Source organism: Sinohyriopsis cumingii, chromosome 12 (genome assembly GCF_028554795.1).
Source record: "Sinohyriopsis cumingii isolate HCF-2022 chromosome 12, ASM2855479v2, whole genome shotgun sequence".
NCBI classification, from domain to species: domain Eukaryota; kingdom Metazoa; phylum Mollusca; class Bivalvia; order Unionida; family Unionidae; genus Sinohyriopsis; species Sinohyriopsis cumingii.
This window is the reverse complement of record NC_142972.1, coordinates 45,929,448-45,936,837: the sequence shown is the minus strand read 5'-3', so window position 1 is coordinate 45,936,837 and position 7,390 is coordinate 45,929,448. Positions and strand designations below refer to the sequence as shown.

The 7,390-nt window shown below is 33.7% G+C and overlaps 1 protein-coding gene across 1 annotated transcript in view; it reads left to right on the top strand.

Annotated features, from left to right (window-relative positions):
* Nucleotides 1-304: 304 nt before the first annotated feature.
* LOC149786376 (uncharacterized) overlaps nucleotides 305-7,390 on the top strand; it is an 83,956-nt gene continuing 76,870 nt past the window's right edge. Inside the window, exon 1 of the mRNA XM_089978192.1 lies at nucleotides 305-511. The gene's annotated coding sequence lies outside the window, so the exon portion shown is untranslated. The remainder of the gene's footprint in view (nucleotides 512-7,390) is intronic.

Genomic DNA, 7,390 nt, shown 5'->3' with positions numbered 1-7,390 from the left:
GGAGATAAACCAACATAGATTACCTTGATCCAGTGTTAGTTTTATTTAGACACTACTAATGTTGCTGTTGTCAATGTTCCCCCAACATAACATACACAGTTATTGCAATCAAAGGTACAGCAGCTTACAGCAATGATAACACATGGAATTATAAAGTTTCTGGCATTGTTACCACAAACACCAGGGCAGGTCACTGTTGTTTTTGTATTTAATAGCATTGCATCTGCTATGTCTTACGTCCTTTATAATTCTACATACTTCTTAATTTGGTTTGGCTTATCATTGCAGGTAATTGATGCTACAGTTTAACAAGATTTGCATACTTTGTGACGAGTGTGTCATATCTAGAATTTGGAAAATATGAACTTGTATCAGCTCTATAAAGTAGAGGAACGTACAGAGCTTACGATTGGACAAAGGAAAATCAATCCAGATAGCTTCGCTATATATGTCCAGTATACGAATATGTTCAATGTGCTTCTTCTATCTCGGATATTCTAAGCGAACAATGGTAAGTTATGTCGTCTCATGTTACTATATCATAGAGGCTTTAGTGCATGACTAGGTTAAGTGGTTGGTTATTCAATGAGCTGAAATATATTTACTACTGTAAATTTAAAAGTTATATTAAAGCAAACTAAAACTTCGAAGCAAAAGTGTTTTGATGGAAGATATAGAGAATCAATTCCCATAAGTATTAATTTTCGATTACTTCAACAGTATCTGGCATGCCGTTGAGATGGAGCAATACTAATGTCTTTCCAATGAAGTTACAGGAGTCAATAAAACTTTGGACGTTTAGGCTGAAGCAGCCAATTTGGCGATCGTACAAATCGAATTAGGAACTAAGAACTATTGAATCTGTCAACCCCATAAAATTAAATTAAACAGCTGGGTGGTATTCCAAAGTCTGAAAACATTTAGCGGAAATGTTTCTTTCTTAAGCTACAGAAAGAGATATACTCACCATATTATTCTGAATTCCTATTATTGGTATAAAAACAAAACCAATAGGAAATTCAGCATTGCCAAATTCTTGACATGCAAAACTAAACCAATAGGAACTGCAGCATTACCGAATTCATGGCTTCGCAAAATGAAACAATAAATAAATATAAATTCATTCCTTATATGCACTAATATGTATCCTTTTGAATTATTTTTAAATATCTAATGGGGACATCTTCGAATCATCGTTCTAGGGAATAAAATCAAATTTTTGGTAAAGATCATATTAAACATTTGATTAGCCCTGAGTCATCAAACGAATTCTCTGCGGCAAACTGAACCTTAGCCATGTCGCCAGAATCCAATAGTTTTCCACTTAGTGAAGGCTGATATTGTACATTCGGCATCCCATTTAGAAGTTGTCAAATCTCCAAGGTTTTCCAAATTCGATTTCGTTACTATAGAGGTTTATCAATATGACTATAGCGATATCCCTTGATAGTTATTGACGTCATCATTGAAAATTATCTGCGAATACTAACAGACGATTAACAAAACCAATTTGCGTGTAAAGTTTCCTAAAAGAGAGTAAATGCTGACAGGATTGCAAAGTTGAAATTATGAACTTAAAGTGTAATGTACGGAAAGAGAAAGTTAATGACGTCAACAAATTCATTTCAAAGCCAGGATAGATATTAAAGATCCATACACAAACAAGTAAAATAATAAATCTTGCATATTGTAGGCATGATTATCATATCCTTCTGTAAAGTTTTCTCTTCTGGGTTTCTCCCTTTTTCCGCGAATGGTACCCTGGTATTATTGGGTCTACTCTTAAATCAAGAAAATATTAATTTCATAATTTCAATTAAAACATTTGCTAAGTATCCCAACTGTACCTTTTCTAAGAGAAAATCATGAAACAATGAGTGAAATCAGAAAACGAAGGTTATTTCACAGAGCTAGAATTATGAATAAAGTCATTTTTTTAAACTATGATAGTGGCGATGCATTTAACAGATACTGTCATTGGTAAATTGATAACATTTTTGAAGCACTTAAATTTTAGAAAAGGTAATGTAAATGTAAAATTCAAATAGTTGGCTATCTTTCGTTTATTATACCTCTGAGTTAATTTTATCCATTTCTCCATGACAAATTCAGGCTTGTCGAATCGATAAACAATATTCCCTTCTATGGAGTTGGGCTACTAATCTGCTGGAAACAAAGATACAGTATAATCATATAAACATCAAAGAAACAAACTATCTCATTAAAAAAAATCCTTTAAAATTACGCTTTTTACCTAGCACATGATAATGTATTGCCTTTGAGTTTTATAGTCTCATGGGCACAAAGCATTATGATGAATATGTAAGGCATTTAGGAATATAAAAAGGTCTTTCTTAGTTACGTAGCAAAGTAACCTACACAAATTTCTCGTAATTCTACAATACATCATGTTTTGTACGCAAAACAACAATATTTTTCCCAGGATTATTTCTCCATTAAATGTTCTGGCTGCTACGTATGGCCAACCTATTGAGTGCTGAAAAATGGCGTTAAACCCATAAAAACAAACCACAATATTAATAACCGTGACATATAAAATATGGATTGCAATGTTATTTATATTATGAGTCATATTAACACTTCTCCAGACAAGGTTACACCATAACGTACCCCATCAAGAATAATGTAATAATTATGTCAAAAGTACAAATAGACTACATAAGGTATATGACCTTATCTACACCACATAAAATACTTATTCATATCCAACAGATGGTTGTTGTTTTTGTTGTTGTTGTTGTAGGGTTTAACACCATTTTTCAGCACACGATAGGTTATACATGACGGCCGTATTAATGGTGGAGGAAGAACCCGGGAAAACCCCGGAAAGAACCACCGACCCACGAGAAGCTACTGGCAAGCTTTCTCATTACACACATTAGCCGAATTCGAGACTCGAGATGACAGTGATCCGTAACGGACAGCGCTTTAGACCTCTCGGCTACTCGGGGCCCCTTCCAACAGATGGCACCGTTGGCCTAAGTAGTTAGAGCGTCCGCCTCGGATGCAAAAGGTGACGGGTTCGAACCCCGGCCGCGTCAAACCAAAGACTTTAAAAGTTGTACTTGCACCCGCCTCTCTTGGCGCACAGAGGTTAGTGTTAGGAGTGATCGACCTCTTGTCAGGATAATGTGACTGAGTGAGACCTGATGCTACATGTCTGCAGAATGCTGTCCCAGTGCTAGACATAACTATGAAGTGCCACTCTGAGGACACCGTAGCGATATGATTGAAAACTTGTCAAAGCTACGTTAAAATCCATGTCACACACACACACACACACACACCACTTACCGGTGCTTGGCTGATTTTCACCTGTGATCTTACGTTCTAAATACACGGACAATTGGTTTAAAATAGTTTCTTTTGTAATAATTCTTACCAGTCAACTATTTGTCTAACGCATTACATTTTTATATAAGTTAAAATATCTATATATACTCGCTTTTTAGTCGAGTCCAAATTGCACATAACCCGACATCCTGTTGCATAGCACCGTGACTGAAGTGGTTCTATGCAGTCTATTAGGAGACGTCAGATCAGAAATGTTGTAGAAAAGTAGAGAGTTTTCATTGACTGCAATATATCGTTGTCAAACCAAGTCAAGACTGCCTTCCTTGCAGAATATATCTATCTATCTATCTATCTATCTATCTATATATATATATATATATATATATATATATATATATATATATATATATATATATATATATATATATATATATATATATCAGAAAGAGCTGTCTCTGGATTATACAGGAGGTTGTTGATAATACTAGGCAGAATTAATATTTTAATACAAATAATACTATCATACTCGTAAGAGAATTCTTAATTCGTACGTCGTGATAGAATATGGGCTGGTGTGTGCAGGCAAGGCGATGAGTGCCCTTTGCCAGCGATATATGTATGTATGTATGTATGTATGCATATATATATATATATATATATATATATATATATATATATGGGTGCCCGCAATATCATGGCACTATCGCCTGTTTCTGCCTCGTCATCTTTGGTAACTGTATTTTGTAAGCTGTTGTAGCGACGTGGATTTATCGAAGACTGTAGATGCTAGATCGCTGAACCAAGCAGCATCAGTAGATACTCCAGGGATTGCGATAGAAAATTTAGTGTAAAAATAGTATCAGAAGAACGATAAATTTCCTTGGGGTGTCTTACTTTATCAGTAAGATTTTATTACGTCAACATTCATCTCAATAGTCGTCATGCAGGTTTGTTCATCAATATGTTTGAATCAATACAACAATATCGAGAATAATCAGTTTTTCATTTTACGCTAGGTCGTAATAATAAAAAGAATGGCAGATGGAAGTCTTATGCGATGTCATTGGTTCCTATTATGATGGACGATTCTTCCATAAATAACAAGAATTAAAAATAGTTATCAGTGCTAATGTCGATTCTCGGTGGTTATTGTCCTTATAATCCATTATGTTCAATCCTTCATAGACGTATCCTACATTACATGCTTCAGAAGCTTATTTCGTTAGATTTGACACTTGAATCTATTAGACATAATAGTTATAACTGATGTTAATCACTAAATGGACGGGTTTCTCCATCAGAGTGACAGTAAGAGATATGTTTTGAGTGACCCTCCCAAAGATTATCTCTTCATGCCATCATCATCGAAATATGATTACTTCCTAACTGCAGCAAAATGTGTCAGTCTCTTTTATTAAGTAGAATAGAAAACGCCTTCTTTTAAATGTGATATTCTTGTCAGACTTTAATGACTTCTAATGTCTTCCCTGTTTAATAATTGGACGCAAATGATTGTGATTTTTGGAAGAAGTGGTCCAAATGCTTTTGTTTTATTACATCTGTAGTAGTCTATTAAGTTGTTGAAATGTTTGATACCTTGTTTATCCTGATAAGATTGGTCAATATAATGGTCCATTTGGAATATTTGAAGGTATACTTCCTTACAAATTATTTCCACAAGAAAAGATCGGCTGACTGTCTTACGTGCTACATGCTGATTTAGTTTGGTGACGTCATTGCAATGACGGAATACTTCTTCCTCGTAATTACCGGTGGGAAAACGAAATCAATTATGGATTTAACATAGCCAAATTTGCATTTAAAATTTCATTGATATTTCAAATTTGATTTCCTGTTTGATGTATAGAATGTTGTCGGCATTTCTATTCCATTACATTCAAGAGGCAATGAATTATGTCGATTGGCAAACTTTAACACCTAAGGACTTTAAGAGCATTCTGTATGTCGATAATGAGTCATCAAGTAACGTGGTAGTAAATTCTAGTAAATTGTGGATTTGTTTTGTAAGATAACGAATAGGCATTGATTTTGCATTGTTATAATAACTGCATCATGTGCAGATCCGTCTTACTGTAGCTGGAGCCAAATCACTTCATGCAGAAAAAGCTATTTTCTTCCAGTTATCGAATCGAATGAGATAAGTTTTCATGTATATGTCACATAATCGGTCTTTTTATGTTCTTTTAGTGTAACTTTGCATGGTTATGCCACGATTTTTCCTTTTAAATGTCTTGCAACCATATTATGGCAATTCAACATAAAAAATATTCATAAGAGAAATTGGGGATTGTAACTGAAATGTTACTCAATTTTGCATTTTTACCCAAACTAACTGGATAGACCTGCACAAAAGAACAAGACCGACTTTAGTATAAACATCATTGGCTCATACTCTAACTATAGAGTACCCTTGATAGTCACGTGCTTACAAATTTGATAATATAGACAATTAGGACGGTTAAATTCTCAAATATCCTTTTCACATATATTTATCTAATCAGCAACAAACATTGACTGAAGCTTGACTGAATACAATCAGGGTTAATGGAAACTTATAATTATGAACGTATTCCTTATTCATGTTTAGCTCTCATATAAAAAATACTGTGCAGTTTCGATTCGATTACCGACAAATTAATTTTACCTTGGAAATTATTTCGAATACTGGCACGAAAGAAAGCCATTTTGTACCGTAATGTATCACCCCGATTTCTACATTGACCATTAGGTCGAATTTTATATCGAACATTAGGTCGAAGTTTATATGGAACATTAGGTCGAAGTTTATATGGAACATTAGGTCGAATTGTATGCCGACCATTAGTTCGAATGTGCATGAGAATGAGAAGCCTGTAAGTTTTACTGCAACGTCATGTAAGAACTCAAAAGGACTCCCATACATAAAACGGAAAGACTAGTGCAAAATCTGAGCAACAAAACCTGGTCTTGTGTATCAGATGTTAGTTTAATATTAATTATCGATGTTAGAAGCAAACTTGTCATCACCATACAAAAATAGTTCACAAGATATGTTTAACGAGAATACAATTTGTGAAACAATGAGACTAGAGGAACGAATTGTATTTCGTAAATGATGTTACGCATGATAAACGTTTTGTCATTTCTGCTTTAATCTTTATCAACGTAAACTATGCAGTAAGGAACAATATTGCAGCTTTGTGTCAGCCTGTTATCTTAAAACACTGACTTGCTAAATAAATGACCTTAAACATATTTCATTTTATTACACTTTTAAGTGCAAAACTATATGTGCAGTATTATATTATAGTTTAAGACGAATTTTAATGAATAAGATTGGTGTTTGTTCTACATAGACGATATTTACCCTTGTGAGTTGATATACAGGGATATTTCACGAATGAAGTGCAAACATTACATTGCCAGGAGTGGCAAAGCAGCGAGTGACAATACATAATGTTTCCACTTCCCGAGTGAAATATTTCCGTATAGCTACTCACAAAACGTACATTTTTTCTTCATCATATATTTGTTAATGTCAAAAGCCGCCGAGATGTATGAATTGTCTCCATTATGTGCTTATGTGTGATTTACAATTGCATTACTAAATCAAACAAAAAAGTTTACAAATTTTACAATAATGCTTGTACATATTAAGGTTGAAGGTGTCTTTTTTCTCACAATAATGACAGAATTCGTTCAAAAGTGAAGAGATATTTATATTTGCTAAATTAGTACAGTTGCGGATTGATGCTATTGATGTAACTAGAAAAATAGTAGAGCATACTATATATAAGCAAAGATTTAATGATAGTCAGTTTACTTGTAATGATTTTCGTTCTTCAATTTGTTCATTTTTACATTCAAATGTAATTTTGCGTAAGGTCTTGGCAATAATGAATCCTCTCTGTCCAATTTGCTATTGCTAATATCACTTAATTTCATTTTGCAATCAACATTAACCAATACATGATTTATACATCGTTTTCAAACTTGATTGTGATGCAAAGAAAAATCGCTACTTACAAAATTGTATTACTATATTTAATCACGAGGGTTTGTTTTCTTCTAAAAA